Source organism: Chelonia mydas, chromosome 16, assembly GCF_015237465.2.
Source record: "Chelonia mydas isolate rCheMyd1 chromosome 16, rCheMyd1.pri.v2, whole genome shotgun sequence".
Lineage (NCBI taxonomy): Eukaryota > Metazoa > Chordata > Testudines > Cheloniidae > Chelonia > Chelonia mydas.
This window is the reverse complement of record NC_057857.1, coordinates 1,640,080-1,657,162: the sequence shown is the minus strand read 5'-3', so window position 1 is coordinate 1,657,162 and position 17,083 is coordinate 1,640,080. Positions and strand designations below refer to the sequence as shown.

The window sequence follows — 17,083 nt, the reverse complement described above, 5'->3', positions numbered from 1 at the left end:
AATACCCCTGATCGGGGTTCCAGGGGTGTGTCTGTGCGGATTTGTTCTTGTGCTTTTTCAAGGAGTTTCTTGAGCAAATGCTGTAGTTTCTTTTGGTAACCCTCAGTGGGATCAGAGGGTAATAGCTTGTAAAAAGTGATGTTGGAGAGCTGCCTAGCAGCCTCTTGTTCATATTCCGACCTATTCATGATGACGACAGCACCTCCTTTGTCAGCCTTTTTGATTATGATGTCAGAGTTGTTTCTGAGGCTGTCGATGACATTGTGTACTGCACAGCTGAGGTTATGGGGCAAGTGATGCTGCTTTTCCACAATTTCAGCCCGTGCACGTCGGCAGAAGCACTCTATGTAGAAGTCCAGTCTGTTGTTTCGACCTTCAGAAGGAGTCCATCCAGAATCCTTCTTTCTGTAGTCTTGGTAGGAAGGTCTCTGTGGGTTAGTATGTTGTTCAGAGGCTCTAAAGGTCTAGAAAACGTGACCTACAAGTAAAGACTGAAAAATTGGGGTTGTTTAGTCTGGAGAAGAGAAGATAGTGGAGATGAGTGGGGGAGGACGACCATGATAATATTCTTCAAGAACATAAAAGGGTGCTATAAAAAGGAGAGTGATAAATAGTTCTCGTTAGCCACTGAGTACAGAACAATAAGTAATGGGCTTAAATTGCAGCAAGTGAGATATAGGTTAGACATCAGAAAAAAATTTCCTGTCAGGGTAAGCACTGGAACAAACAACCTAGAGAGGTTCTGGAATCTCCATCATTGGTGGTTTTTAAGATAAGGTTAAACACCTCTCAGGGACAGATAATACTTAGTCCTGCCTCAGTGTAGCAGACTGCACTAGATCTATCAAGATTCCTTCCAGTCTTATGTTTCTATTATTTTAATGGGTCTGCATAAATATATCACACTAAGATGTGACTTTTTCCTCCCTACTGTGATTCTGTGACCCCCAAATATGTTGGCAGCAAAAGAATGCAAGGATAGGAGGAAGATCAGCAAGTTAAAGAAGTATGGGCTGGATGAATGCACTATAAGATGGGTAGAAAGTTGGCTAGATTGTCGGGCTCAACGGGTAGTGATCAATGGCTCCATGTCTAGTTGGCAGCCGGTGTCAAGTGGAGTGCCCCAGGGGTCGGTCCTGGGGCCGGTTTTGTTCAATATCTTCATAAATGATCTGGAGGATGGCGTGGAGTGCACCTTCAGCAAGTTTGTAGATGACACTAAACTGGGAGGAGAGGTAGGTATGCCGGAGGGTAGGGATAGGATACAGAGGGCCCTAGACAAATTAGAGGATTGGGCCAAAAGAAATCTGATGAGGTTCAACAAGGACAAGGGCAGAGTCCTGCACTTAGGACGGAAGAATCCAATGCACAGCTACAGACTAGGGACCGAATGGCTAGGCAGCAGTTCTGCGGAAAAGGACCTAGGGGTTACAGTGGACGAGAAGCTGGATATGAGTCAGCAGTGTGCCCTTGTTGCCAAGAAGGCCAATGGCATTTTGGGATGTATAAGTAGGGGCATAGCGAGCAGATCGAGGGACGTGATCGTTCCCCTCTATTCGACATTGGTGAGGCCTCATCTGGAGTACTGTGTCCAGTTTTGGGCCCCACACTACAAGAAGGACGTGGATAAATTGGAGAGAGTCCAGCGAAGGGCAACAAAAATGATTAGGGGTCTGGAACACATGACTTATGAGGAGAGGCTGAGGGAACTGGGATTGTTTAGTCTGCGGAAGAGAAGAATGAGGGGGGATTTGATAGCTGCTTTCAACTACCTGAGAGGTGGTTCCAGAGAGGATGGTTCTAGACTATTCTCAGTGGTAGAAGAGGACAGGACAAGGAGTAAAGGTCTCAAGTTGCAGTGGGGGAGGTTTAGGTTGGATATTAGGAAAAACTTTCTCACTAAGAGGGTGGTGAAACACTGGAATGCGTTACCTAGGAAGGTGGTAGAATCTCCTTCCTTGGAAGTTTTTAAAGTCAGGCTTGACAAAGCCTTGGCTGGGATGATTTGATTGGGGATTGGTCCTGCTTTGAGCAGAGGGTTGGACTAGATGACCTCTTGAGGTCCCTTCCAACCCTGATATTCTATGATTCTATGATTATTAAACCTATAAAATGGAGTATTCCCTTAATCCTCTCTAGAAAATAGTAACATAAGTACATTATTGACCAGTCCAAGCAAACACACCCACTGAAACGGCACAGGACCCTCCCAGGAATATGGTCATATTTAGTAGGCAGCGGCAAAGGAGAAGAGCTTCCCCACTTGTAAAATAACATCTTTTCAGGTTGCTCACTCATGAGTTCCAGACCACAGTCACTGGCACAAACATTCAGCATTTGGGCAGATTTTCAGAACTCTGACAAGATTTCTTTCAAATTCCCTCTTGAATTTAGATGAGTAATTCCAGAAGACCAACTCTGTAACAGTTCTTACCTATTGGCAATATTCTTTTAGTGAGCAGCCATTTTAGGAAAGACCACAGCATACAACATCAGCAGTCACGTTCAGAGATCTATAGAATAGTTTTTAAAATGACACTTTCAGCTCTTGCTTCCCACAAATACCTCTTCTATTTCTTAGTCAGAACCCGAAGAATACCCCACTGTGATGACTCGTGAGAGGGGCACAAAGCATCAAGTGACCCTCCAGCAGGGTCAGGTGCCCCCAGCAGCTGGCCCAGGTGGGGAGAGGAAGGAGTGGTGTCAGAGCCAGAAGGGAAGAGGCAAGGCCAGAGCCTCTCCTCTTCCAGCAACTCTGCCTGGTACACTGCCTGGTGCAGCGCAGTGGCTGACCGGGAGAGTGTGCCTGGCTGCGGAAGCAGCAGGCTGTCTCCCACCCAGGCTCAAATTCTGGGGACAGGAGCTGACTCTGAGCATGCCGAGGACGGCAGGGGGGCTCCGACTCACTCAGCTGCTGTCCTGGAAGCCAAACCCAGGCGGGAACCAGACTGCTGCCACCGCAGCAGGCATTCTCCCAGGCAGCCGCTGTGCTGCACTGGACAGCATCTGGGAGTAGCTCCGCGGCCTGGCTGCCAGGAAGAGCAGTCGGACATGCCAGGGGGAGGCAGCAGAACAGGAGGACAGAATCCCCCCTCCCCTCCCCTCCCGATCCCAGGTAATGTGGGATGGGGAGGGGAAGAGCATGGGGGCCCCAGGCTGGGGGTGGGGTGGAGTCATGTGGGGAGGTCACATGTCCTCCCCTGTGTGTCCCTTCCATGAGTCACCTACCAGGGAAACTCATACTGATGCTGCTGCATAGCCCCGTAGCCTGCTACCGAGAAATAAATGTCTCTCATTTTCACTCAGGTGTTGATCACTCTCCTGCTGCTGCATTGCCAGTGTGTGAAGAAACAGACTGGGAATTAAGTTAGGCATCTATATAGCCATGCAGAGCACTAATCAAATCCCATTGTTTTGTGGGTCAGGTATTATCTTAATAACTGGTGGATGTGATGACTTGTGGAAAGTACCTTTTTCTTGGATACCTTCAGAAAAAACAGGCAAGTCATATCTCCATTTTGGCTACTGCCTCAAAACTATGTAAATTAGGATGGAATTTGTCATTCTACATATTCTGCTTGGACTATTTTTATTGTATAGAGCCCTGAGAATCTAGCCTAGTAAAACAATAATCTAAGAAATTATTTAACATACAAACTCTTCACATTTGGGCTGCACACAATGAGACTAGGTGTCCAGACGTAATGTGATGTTTGAAATGTTTAGCCATGGCGCAAAGAAGCTATACTATTAATGGCATTTCCCGCCCCCCTTCCCTTTTTCCAACTGTGACAGCATGGGGAATCCTGCTTTTTGTACAATACCTGTTTTTAGTTTCCCTCTGCAGACGTTTGCAGTTTTTCAAGTCATTGGCATTAAACAGACAGGTCCCATAATTCATTAATGTTTCTTGGCAGAAAAAAGAACCTCCAGACGCTGCTTCTATTTTTGTTGAATGGTAAAAAAATCACAATTTCCCTTCTGTTTGTGGTTTCTTTCAAGCCTAAGGTTTTTTTAAAAAAAAAAAAAAACTTCTCTCTTTTACATCGTATTAGAGTAATTTTGGAGCGGATGTTAAATTTTGTTCAATTATTCTCCATGCAGAGAGGTATTTTCTCATCTCTCCTACTCGTCTCCTCTTTTTACTTTCAGGCTTGAGTCTGATTGTGCACCATGAGTTAGTCTCATCAAGGACTGAGCCTCGTATGTCTGGAGGAGGAAAATGTCTCTGACTTGGATCTTACATAGAGCTCAGCTCCACCAGACTTCACTAGCTTTGCAGTGGTTAATAATGACACATTAGCAACAGGCCATTGTCATGTGTACAGAGTGTCTTCAAAAATAAATTATATGTGAAACTGACAGGTTTCAGAGTAGCAGCCGTGTTAGTCTGCATTCGCAAAAAGAAAAGGAGGACTTGTGGCACCTTAGAGACTACCCAATTTATTTGAGCATAAGCTTTCGCGAGCTACAGCTCACTTCATCGGATGCATTCAGTGGAAAATGAATGCATCCGATGAAGTGAGCTGTAGCTCACGAAAGCTTATGCTCAAATAAATTGGTTAGTCTCCAAGGTGCCACAAGTCCTCCTTTTCTTTTTGCTATATGGGAAAGTTAGAGGAAGAGAGTTCCACAACCAGCTTCTTCACTGCAGAGTTTAACCAATGATTTCCCCCTCCAACAAGTATCTCACTGGCAGCTCCCAAGAAACTGTCACCGTGCCGTTCTGTTGGTGCTGTGAGAGCTATAGTTCATGGCTGTGACACCACTCCAATGACAGGTTTTGTTCTGGGCTTTTTAAAAACCAAAATGCCATAATGAGTTTCACAGCAATTTAACCAATCAGTTTGCAGAATGAAAATGATTTGAAGTCAGCTGAATGAATGCCTAGTTCACCTCCTGACAGCCCCAGGGCAGGGAAGGGGGAGGAAGGGAGTGCTCTGGCTGTGAGCCTCACGTGGGGCTGACAGTTCAGGCTGTCAGCACAGGGGAACAGGGCTCCAGTGATGTATGTAACGCTGTCTATACTAACACTGTGCCACCCTAACTACATTGACTTAAGTGCTACACTTCTCTCGGAGGCAGAGTTATTAAGTTGCTGTAGTGGCTGACTTACATCTGTGGGAGCCTAATTGTAGCACAGACACTTATAGAGTTAGGGTGACTTAAGCCGCCTTATGTCAACTTAACTCTGTAGTATAGACCAGGCCTTAGCAGCACCTGAGATCATGACTAAAGCTACATTTTAGTCACGGACATTTTTAGTAAAAGTCATGGACAGGTCATGGGCAGTAAACAAAAATTCATGGCCCGTGACCTGTCCATGATTTTTACTATATACTCCTATCTAAAACTTGGGGGCCGCAGGTGCTCCGGGGGGTGGGGGGGGCAGGAGGGAGTGGTAGGATTCCAGGGGCGCAGTGGGTGCGGAGGGGGAGGGGGGCCAGGACCCCTGCTAGTCCTGCGGAGGAGGTAGCTGGTGGCCCGTGATCCCCGCTGGTGCTGGGGGTGGGGTGTACAGGCAGTGGCACGCAGCCCGGGACCCCGATGGGTGGGCAGGGCAGCAGGACCCCTGCTGGTGCTGGGGGGAGGGGAGGGTTGGTGGGGCTGGTAGGCTCCCTACCTGGCTCCAACCGGCATGTCCCTGCAGCTCCGTGTGCTGCTCCCACCACAAGCGCTGGCACCGCAGCTCCCATTGGCCAAGAACCGCAGCCAATGGAAGCTGCGGAGACGGCACCTGTAGGTGTGGACAGCATGCGAAGCCCCATGGCCCCTCCGCCTACGAGCACCCACCCACACCCTGAACTTGGGCCCCTGAGTCAGCACCAGCCGCTGCAGAAGTCACGGAGGTCACAGAAAGTCATGGAATTCGTGACTTCTGTGACCTCCATGACAGACTAGCAGCCTTAGTCATGACTAATACTTAGTCCTGCCTTGAGTGCAGGGGATTGGACTAGAAGACTTCTCAATGTCCCTTCCAGTCCTATGATTCTATGATTCTAACAAAATACAGGGAACTGAAGGCCCTGTTTTCTTTTCAATGCTATCAGTGCAAGTGGGGTCACAAGCAAGAGTAAGCAAGATACAGGAGGCAGGCAGAGAAAAACAAGTATTGCTTTTTCTTTGACATTTTTAAATACAGTGTTGCCAGTTCTTGCAATTTTATCACAAGTCTCACAATATTTGGTGGGGTTTTTTAAGCCACAGCTGCTAAAATGAAGAGACCGCATGAGACCTCAGATTTTGACAACCTCAGGGAACTGATGGGCAGGATCCCCTGGGAGAATAACACGAGGGGGAAAGGAGTCCAGGAGAGCTCGCTGTATTTTAAAGAATCCTTATTGAGGTTACAGGGACAAACCATCCCGATCTGTAGAAAGAATAGTAAATATGGCAGGTGACCAGCTTGGCTTAACAGTGAAATCCTTGCTGATCTTAAACACAAAAAAGAAGCTTACAAGAAGTGGAAGATTGGACAAATGACCAGGGAAGAGTATAAAAATATTGCTCGGGGATGCAGGAGTGAAATCAGGAAGGCCAATTCACACCTGGAGGTGCAGCGAGCAAGAAATGTTAAGAGTAACAAGAAGGGTTTCTTCACATATGTTAGCAACAAGAAGAAATTCAAGGAAAATGTGGGCCCCTTACCGAATGATGGAGGCAACCTAGTGACAGAGGATGTGGAAAAAGCTAATGTACTCAATGCTTTTTTTGCCTCTGTCTTCGTGAACAAGGTCAACTCCCAGACTACTGCACTGGGCAGCACAGCATGGGGAGGAGGTGACCAGCCCTCTGTGGAGAAAGAAGTGGTTCAGGACTATTTAGAAAAGCTGGACGAGCACAAGTCCATGGGACCGGATGCGCTGCATCCGAGAGTGCTAAAGGAGTTAGTGGATGTGATTACAGAGCCACTGGCCACTATCTTTGAAAACTCATGGCGATCGGGGGAGGTCCCAGATGACTGGAAAAAGGCTAATGTAGTGCCCATCTTTAAAAAAGGGAAGGAGGAGGATCCTGGGAACTACAGGCCAGGCAGGTGAGGCTGAGTCCCTGGAAAAATCATGGAGCAGGTCCTCAAGGAATCAATTCTGAAGCACTTAGAGGAGAGGAAAGTGATCAGGAACCGTCAGCATGGATTCACCAAGGGCAAGGCATGCCTGACTAATCTAATTGCCTTCTATGATGAGATAACTGGCTCTGTGGATGAGGGGAAAGCGGTGGACGTATTGTTCCTTGACTTTAGCAAAGTTTTTGACATGGTCTCCCACAGTATTCTTGCCAGTAAGTTAAAGAAGTATGGACTGGATGAATGGACTATAACGTGGATAGAAAGCTGGCTAGATTGTCGGGCTCAACGGGTAGTGATCAATGGCTTCATGTCTAGTTGGCAGCTGGTATCAAGTGGAGTGGCCCAAGGGTCGGTCCTGGGGCTGGTTTTGTTCAATATCTTCATAAATGATCTGGAGGATGGTGTGGATTGCACCCTCAGCAAGTTTGCAGATGACACTAAACTGGGAGGAGAGGTAGATACGCTGGAGGGTAGGGATAGGATACAGAGGGCCCTAGACAAATTAGAGGATTGGGCCAAAAGAAATCTGATGAGGTTCAACAAGGACAAGGGCAGAGTCCTGCACTTAGGACGGAAGAATCCCATGCACCGCTACAGACTAGGGACCGAATGGCTAGGCAGCAGTTCTGCAGAAAAGGACCTAGGGGTTACAGTGGACGAGAAACTGGACATGAGTCAACAGTGTGCCCTTGTTGCCAAGAAGGCCAATGGCATTTTGGGATGTATAAGTAGGGGCACTGCCAGCAGATCGAGGGGCACTGCCAGCAGTGATCGTTCCCCTCTATTTGACATTGGTGAGGCCTCATCTGGAGTACTGTGTCCAGTTCTGGGCCCCACACTACAAGAAGGATGTGGAAAAATTGGAAAGAGTCCAGCAGAGGGCAACAAAAATGATTAGGGGACTGGAACACATGACTTCTGAGGAGAGGATGAGGGAACTGGGATTGTTTAGTCTGCGGAAGAGAAGAATGAGGGGGGATTGGATAGCTGCTTTCAACTACCTAAAAGGGGGTTCCAAAGAGGATGAATCTAGACTGTTCTCAGTGGTAGCAGATGACAGAATGAGGAGGTCTCAAGTTGCAGTGGGGGAGGTTTACGTTGGATATTAGGAAAAACCTTTTCACTAGGAGGGTGGTGAAACACTGGAATGCGTTACCTAGGGAGGTGGTGGATTCTCCTTCCTTAGATATTTTTAAGGTCAGGCTTGACAAAGCCGTGGCTGGGATGATTTAGTTGGGGATTGGTCCTGCTTTGAGAAGGGGGGTGGACTAGATGACCTCCTGAGGTCCTTTCCAACCCTGATATTCTATGATTCTATGTCTCGGTCTCTCTCCTTTTTTTTTTTTTTTTTTTTTTAAACAAAAGTAAGTTTCCAGTCCCCATGATTGTGAAGAAATGCTTGAAAAGGTTAATTGAATGAAACCTAAAAGCACAGAAACCAGAAAAAAAAGTAGCCAACCTTTAATATTTTTTTAAAATGTCATGATTTTTAAGTCAATCTCTTGATTTTCTGGGGTCTGAATCATCATCTTTGAATGCTTCAGCTTGGTAATATTGTCATCTACACAAACTCAAGTACCAATGTTTGAATTAAATATTTAATTGTCAATAATCATTTCACTTTTCCTTTAACTGCTGCATCACCACTTAACATGGAAGGATATGGAGCCAGAGAGGCACCCAGCACAACCCAACACATCCCAGAAAGCACTGGACCATGAGTATGGAGTGTGGAGATGGGCAACAGTCCTGGAGGTCCATTTTAGTTAAAGCAATACACATACACATCTTTCAGGGTCCTGGCAAAGGCATTATGGATCTGATCCAAAGCCCACTGAAGTCAATGGGAGTCTTTCCATTGATGTCAACAGTTTTGGGATTTATGCCCTATGTCATAGTTCTTCATTGTTGTAGTTATCCAAATGTCATCACATTTCTTTGGTAAGTCAGTATAGTTACCTGTATATTAAGCCTATCTCCAGACATTTTCTTAGGTCAGTTTTATTCATCAGAAATACATGGGAGTTTGTCAATAATACCTTTCATTGTAAAAAGGGTATGAAAGGCAAAAGTCAAGTTCAAACTGTTCTCACTTAGCCAACTCCCTCAATACATAAATCTTGAAACTACACAGAAACCCTATATTTAATTTCTTGAAAGCAAGGGAGAAGGGCAACTATCAACATCAGGAAAAAAAAGAAGTCTGAAAGCAACACAGTCTGAATTCTGTGCAGAAGCAGCCCCAGGCAGTTTCACTTCTTTATCAATGGTCTGGAATGTTACTTGTCTGCACATAAAACTTCATAGCCCCATAGTGGATTGGCTGAGATGCTCACCTCTGACCCATCTGGACCCAGCTTGCGGAGCATTCCAGAACACAACAGCAAAGCAGAATCCGAAATATTTGATCTATTAGTGAGAGCATGTAATGCCAGAACTCTCCAATTAAATGGATAAGGACTTCTTCATTATCAATTAAACATATCATTTAGTTTATTACAAATCAATCTAATAAACATATCCATCACTCTCTGTCTCTGTTTTATACATACAGCTTTTGTTTAGGTAATTATGTATTGGATTGTTTTGAAATGTAAATTTCCAGTTAATTACAACAGGATTCAGTGGAACTCTGTGCGTCTTGCCTGCACTGAACAGACCAAGCGTGGCTGAAGTCAGTGGAGTTATACCATCTCGAGGTGCTCTCCAAGGAACATACAATAAGAATACACAAATTATTGTGAAATCAAGCTAATAAATAAAATCTGAGACCTTAGTGCAAGCTCTTTGGGACAATGTCTTCATGCCTGTGTGGATAATGCCACATTGTGGGTATCAACAGAATACCAATAATAAACAAACAATAATAAATCTTCAGAAATGACTTTTTCAGTTACATATGTCAATGCCTAACAGTCTAGCAGAGGTTCACGTCTGACCATTCATACATTCAGAATCTGTAATTAACTTTGCAGATCACAAGACAGCAGCCACATGCTGTATGACCCACTCCAGAGCAACTGAGTTACTCAGCTTTAGAGAGGCAGTGAGGTTAAAGGTACCCACTCTTTTCCCTCCCGCTTAGGATAAACAGATCACGGGTACTATCAAATTGAAGCAAATTTAATGGCATATGACTGAACTGATTTTTCCAGAAATTAAATAAGGAAGGTTTATTCAGAGGGTTGATAAAGATGATACAACAGAGGTTTTTGAGACGAGACAAACCTTGCTCTCAAAAGATAAATCTTTTCACACCTGGGAAAATGCTCTAAAATGATGATTTCTGGAAGAGTCATCATTGCTGGAAGGATACAAACTTTCAGCAATCTTTTCCTCATAAAAGCTATGGTCTGAGGTAAATTCTGACTCTGAATGCATGTGTAAGTCAGTGCATCTTCTACCTGAAATCTTTTGACAAAATTAGTTTTGGACCCTTTCCCCTTGTTAGTCTTGAGCAGCCAAATATTGAGGGAGCTATTGAGGGAGAGGCAGACATCATCTCTGCCTTTCAAGTCTTTTCACAAACCAACCTTTAGATCTCCCTGTCAGACAGTTTTCTTGCTCATGTCCTGGAACCCATTTTTAAGAGCTGATTAAGAAGGGGCTCATTTGCACCCAGGGAAAGGGAAGTTGCTATTGGCTGAGTAACAGCTGCCTCTTCTACATAATCAGATGTAGGTTTAATTTGAGCTATTTTGGAAGGATCTTCACCTACCATCACCTCAAAATGTAAGTAGTCCCTGTACAGAAAATGCCTCTCCTATCTTGGGAGCCCAGTCCGCAAAGAGAGGCTTCTGCTTCAGCAGGGCAGGGGGATACATACCCCCAGCTGAAATAATGAGTTTTTCCATCCACAAAGGCAAAGGTGATTCAGCTGCAGGTCACAGCCTTCTAGGTTTCCCTTTCTTTAGAGAACTTGTAAAGCACTTTGCCAGCAGCACAAGCAGATACACCCTGAAAACTCCAATGACCATGCTCCGTTTGCTCATCTTTCTGTTTTTTTCAAATTAATCAGACTTGGTCCCTTGGCATGTTTGCTCAGGAAAAGAAGGTAAAACTGAGGGAAGGGGACCAGATGAGAGACAGGGAAGGGTTTCCAAGTCAAAGGATGGTTTCTCAGTGTCCAGCGTGGCCATTTCTTACCGTGTGTTAACACAGAGAAAGGATGCTAGCTCTGAACCACAATCTCCAGAGCTGAATTACAGGTCTCTCTTTGTTCGGGAAAGAGGCAGAGGGGCAGTGTCTGTATGCTGGTCTCCAGCACCCTCTGCTGGCTAAATATCACAGACATTGCTCAGAGTAGAAAATCCATTTGACAAACAACTACTACAGTGAGTACAGGAAGTTTTAGGATGGAAAGGCCCATCTCCCTCTAGCCCTCCCGCACCTTTCTTTCTTTTCCGAGCAAATTCACTGCTCGAAGTTGTTCTCTTCAAATATCTGCCCAACCGTTCCTATAAACTGACACTAATCACAGATAGTCCTCCTTGCCCTCGATGTTTCAGTCCATAGATTAAAAACCCCATATTACAAAACCCATTGGACTTTTCAATTGTTCTCCAGGTCCACTGAAGAAGGACAAGTAGTAATGGGCTTAACCTGCAGCCAGGGAGATTTAGATTAGATATTAGGAAAAACTTTTTAACTATAAAGATAGTGAAGTTCTGGAATAAGCTTTCAAAGGAGGCTGTGGAATCCCTATCATTGAAGGTTTTTAAACACAGGTGGAACAAACACCTGTCAGATATGGCCTAAGTTTACTTGGTCCTGCCTCAGTGCAGGGGGCTGTACCTGATAAGCTCTCAATGTCCCTTCTAGTCCTAAATTTCATTCTTCCAGTGCTCATATTTTCCTTAGTGTTACTCTTCTCCCTTTTTTACCCACTGCCTATGGGAAAGAAAGAACGAACGAAAGAACGAACAAAAGACATCTATTCCCTTCCTTTCTTTCAGAAATGTGTGTACATCAGGGAGGTGATCTCTTCCTTTAGTATTAAGTTTTGAGGATGGACAGCATGGATACACAGCATGGACACCAAACAACAACATGATTCAATACAAACATCCAGCAATGACCTCTGTGAAGGAGAAAAATCAAGAACTCTGCAGTGAGCAGATACCAAAAGTGAATGTTTCTGCTGGAATTCTCAGTAGTATAGTACATTCTAAATATTTTATATCACACATTAAGGTGTCCATTAAACAAGGGATACAGAGAATATACTTTGTGCACAACATTGTGCAATAGAAATCTCAATGTCTGGAATTTTATGATTTTGGAGTGCTCGATTTTTCCACCTTTACACTGTTACTGGTTTTTTGAAGTTACTGTGACATTATACCCCATATTCTTTATGGAAATATGCTTATGATATGGATATGGCATAATAGATATATTTTATCCAAGATGGATCTTGTAAGGAATCATCGGAAAGGTTATAATTTACTGAATGTGATTATCCAATTTGTATGTATGTATCATTTCTGTATCTAAAGTTAAGAATATTGACTCTGTAACAATTAGAACTGTGTGTGTTTTTGGGAGACACCCACCAGACAACAGGCCATCAGCCTTGATGGGCCATTAGGAAGAAACAATGAGACTCTGAAGATACTAATCTCTCTTCTTCCTGAGAGGCATCCTGGGACGTAGCTGTGACGCTACTAAGTCATGTGGTCCTGTCACCTGGAACTGAACACCATCTTGGACTTCTAGTCATTTTCCATTAAGAGAAGGGGGAGGTCAACACTGGGAAACAAAAGATTCCGGCCTTCTTTAAAACTTATTTAAGGCTGGGGAGTAAGGCAAACACGACTCTCCATTCACTGCCGTCCTACCCAAGAAGAAAGACTTCTAAAAGTACCTGAAGAGACAAAGGAACTAATCTGAGGGAAAGACAAGGGCTGAGTCCAGACTGAGACAGAGAAGTCTAGTCTGTAAAGAGAAATAACTGGAACTCTAAGCCACAGAAACTCTGCATCCTGCCTAAGTCAACATTTAGGGTGAGAAATTACATTTTGTAACCTGCTTCCTTAGTGAATCAAGCTTAGTTTGCAAGTTTTACTTAATTTGCTTAGTAATTTGCTTTGTTCTGTTTGCTATCCCTTAAATTTACCTTTTATAGTTAATAAACGTATTTTTTGTTTATAACATAACCCAGCCTGTGCAATTCATAATGAGGAGTGAGGGGGGGCAAGAAGTTGTGCATATCTTCCTCCACATTGAGGGAGGGGGCAAATTTATGAGCTTACGTTGTATAGATTCCTCTACAGTGCAAGGCAATATTATTTTGGCTGTACCTTCCAAAGGGGAGTTGCACTTGAGTGCTGGGCAATTTCCTAGCTGAGCCTTCCCATAGAGAACCGATTGCAGACTCTGTGTGATTCTACCACTGGTGCTCCCGACCTGTGGATGTGCTGCCAGAGACTGGAGAGTCTGATTCAGCAAAACAGGGAGAGGGAGCCCAGACTAGTGGAGCAGGCGGGCTCAGTGAAATCCCAGTACATCAGGTGGCATCCCAGAAGGGGGGGTCCATCCTGTCACAGTTACGTTCCCTGATTTTTATTTTATTGCTTTAGGGAGAAAAAGGAAGAAGAAAAACAAAACCCACAGTTTGCAAGTTAACATGCTAGGGCAGATAGAGGTAATGAATGTAAAGAATCCCATGCACCACTACAGGCTGGGGAACGACTGGCTAAGCAGCAGTTCTGCAGAAAAAACCTGAGGATTTTGACGCCTTCTTTTCATTTGACATTGGATAATAAAGCACAAACATAATATTGGTCTCTGACCTGAGCTGTGGGGTGAATACATGCTTTGAGAGCTTTGCAGATATCCAAAGCATGCCACGATTTCTCTTTGGAATGTGATGGATCTGAGCAGAAGGATGGAAGAACAATTTCCTGTGCTTATGGAGTCTGGAGTTAAGTTCTAGTATGAAGACAGGGTTGGTTCTGAATACCACCTTAGCCTTATGTTACGTGCAGTATGGAGGATCCAGAAAAAAAGCTCCCAACTCAGAGACCCTATGAACAGACAAGATTGCTATCAAAAAGGCCATTTTAATGGTTAGAAAGTAGAGAGTCTCCTTTATGAGTTGTTCAGATGAGAAGAAAGTAAGATTCCATAAAAGAATCTGATGCACGTTCATAGAATATCAGGGTTGGAAAGGACCTCAAGAGCTCATCTAGTCCAACCCTCTGCTCAAAGCAAGACCAATCCCCAACTAAATCATCCCAGCCAGGGCTTTGTCAAGCCTGACCTTAAAAACCTCCAAGGAAGGAGATTCCATCACCTCCCTAGGTAACCCATTCCAGTGCTTCACCACCCTCCTAGTGAAAAAGTTTTTCTTAACATCCAACCTAAAGGTCCCCCACTGCAACTTGAGACCATTACTCCTTGTTCTCTCATCTGGTATCACTGAGAACAGTCTAGATCCATCCTCTTTGGGACCCCCTTTCAGGTAGTTGAAAACAGCTATCAAATCCCCCTTCATTCTTCTCTTCTGCAGAGTAAACAATCCCAGTTCCCTCAGCCTCTCCTCGTAAGTCATGTGCTCCAGTCCCCTAATCATTTTTCTTGCCCTCCGCTGGACTCTTTCCAATTTTTCCACATCCTTCTTGTAGTGTGGGGCCCAAAACTGGACACAGTACTCCAGATGAAGCCTCAACAATGTTGAATAGAGGGCAATGATCAAGTCCCTCGATCTGCTGGCAATGCTCCTACTTATACAGCCCAAAATGCCGTTAGCTTTCTTGGCAACAAGGGCACACTGTTGACTCATATCCAGCTTCTCGTCCACTGTAATCCCTAGGTCCTTTTCTGCAGAACTGCCGCCTAGCCATTCGGTCCCTTGTCTGCAGCGGTGCATGGGATTCTTCCGTCCTAAGTGCAGGACTCTGCCCTTGTCCTTGTTGAACCTCATCAGATTTCTTTTGGCCCAATCCTCTAATTTGTCTAGGGCCCTCTGTATCCTATCCCTACCCTCCGGCATACCTACCTCTCCTCCCAGTTTAGTGTCATCTACAAACTTGCTGAAGGTGCACTCCACGCCATCCTCCAGATCATTTATGAAGATATTGAACAAAACCAGCCCCAGGACCGACCCTTGGGCCACTCCACTTGATACCGGCTGCCAACTAGACATGGAGCCATTGATCACTACCAGTTGAGCCCGACAATCTAGCCAGCTTTCTATCCATCTTATAGTCCATTCATCCAGTCCATACTTCTTTAACTTACTGGCAAGAATACTGTGGGAGACCATGTCAAAAGCTTTGCTAAAGTCAAGGAACAACACGTCCACTCTTTCCCTTCATCCACAGAGCCAGTTATCTCGTCATAGAAGGCAATTAGATTAGTCAGGCATGCCTTGCCCTTGGTGAATCCATGCTGACTGTTCCTGATCAGTTTCTTCTCCTCTAAGTGCTTCAGAATTGATTCCTGGAGGACCTGCTCCATAATTTTTCCAGGGACTGAGGTGAGGCTGACTGGCCTGTAGTTCCCAAGATTCTCCTTCTTCCCTTTTTTAAAGATGGGCACTACATTAGCTTTTTTCCAGTCTCCCAGGACTTCTCCCGATTGCCATGAATTTTCAAAGATAATGGCCAATGGCTCTGCAATCACACCTTCCAACTCCTTTAGCACCGTCGGACGCAGCGCATCCGGACCCATGGACTTGTGCTCGTCCAGCTTTTCTAAATAGTCCTGAACAACTTCTTTCTCCACCGAGAGCTGATCACCTCTTCCCCATGCTGTGCTGCCCAGTGCAGCAGTCTGGGAGCTGACCTTGTTCATGAAGACAGAGGCAAAAAAAGCACTAAGTACATTAGCTTTTTCCACATCCTCTGTCATTAGGTTGGCCTCCCTCAATCAGTAAGGGGCCCACACTTTCCTTGACTTTCTTCTTGTTGCTAACATACCTGAAGAAACCCTTCTTGTTACTCTTAACATCCCTTGCTAGCTGCAAGTCCAAGTGTGATTTGGCCTTCCTGATTTCACTCCTGCATGCCTGAGGAATATTCTTATACTCCTCCCTGATCATTTGCCCACTCTTCCTTTGCAAGGATTTCACTGTTAAGCCAAGCTGGTCGCCTGCCATATTTACTATTCTTTCTACACATTGGGATGGTTTGTTCCTGCAACCTCAATAAGGATTCTTTAAAATACAGTTCACAGGATGCAGAAGAAATGCTGCTCTCCTAAGAAAAATGCTGGACATCTGGGTAAGATGAAATTCACTACTTGTCTGATGCACTAAGGATGCTAGAAAAAGCAGCAACTGGATCTCTGTCAGGTCCAGACTGAATCCATCTGGAAGAAATTTGATTACTGATGCAAATGTGGGGGTGAAACCTTTGTCCTGGTGCCAATGGTTAAAACTCAACCTATGCTGAGTTAGTGGATTCATTTCTAGAGCTAAAATTGTGCATAATATCTCTCTGAATAACCTCACTGGCTTAAGAAGCTCTGTTCAACAACCACGCACCTCGGCTCACACCATCTAGATTCTGTTTCATGATTGGCCCTTTTAATGTAATATCTCTTTCAGATGGAAAGTAGGTCAGAGAACTAACGCCTCCTTGGACAGAATGGGGATATCAGAATTATCAGTGCTGCTTGTCTCCTGATCTTCTGTAGCATTCTGGTGAGGAAAGGAGAAGGAATCCTTTCTGGCCACCTTTGCAACACAGCATCCATTGCCTTGTCTCTGTGATCCCACCAGGAAAAGAAGAACACTGAAACTTTTTAATTCAGGTGGGACATAAACAGATCTATTGCTGGGAGACTGAATTATTTTAGCAGGAGATGAAACACCTCTAGGTGTAGTTCTCAATTCTGGATGATGTAACTTTCACCGGCTGAGCTAGTTGGCTGTATAATTCAATTGTCCCTTGGATGTGAAGGCTGCAAACTGTCTGCAGATACTCCTTTGCCAAAGTCATCAGGAGATGAGCTTCTCTTTGAAGGACTGTATACCTTATTTCCCTTTGTCTGCTTATGCATGACATG

The 17,083-nt window shown here is 44.8% G+C and overlaps 1 protein-coding gene across 9 annotated transcripts in view; it reads right to left on the bottom strand.

Moving 5' to 3' along the window:
- EXD3 (exonuclease 3'-5' domain containing 3) overlaps positions 1 to 17,083 on the bottom strand; it is a 523,135-nt gene that overhangs the window by 439,759 nt on the left and 66,293 nt on the right. The window contains exon 3 of one of the 9 annotated variants that reach the window (XM_043530801.1): positions 2,435 to 2,513. The exons of 7 other annotated variants lie outside the window; for them this stretch is intronic. The gene's annotated coding sequence lies outside the window, so the exon portion shown is untranslated. Of the gene's footprint in view, positions 1 to 2,434; positions 2,514 to 12,909; positions 12,924 to 17,083 lie in introns of those variants that run through there. One more of the 9 variants, XM_043530802.1, reaches the window with a different exon arrangement.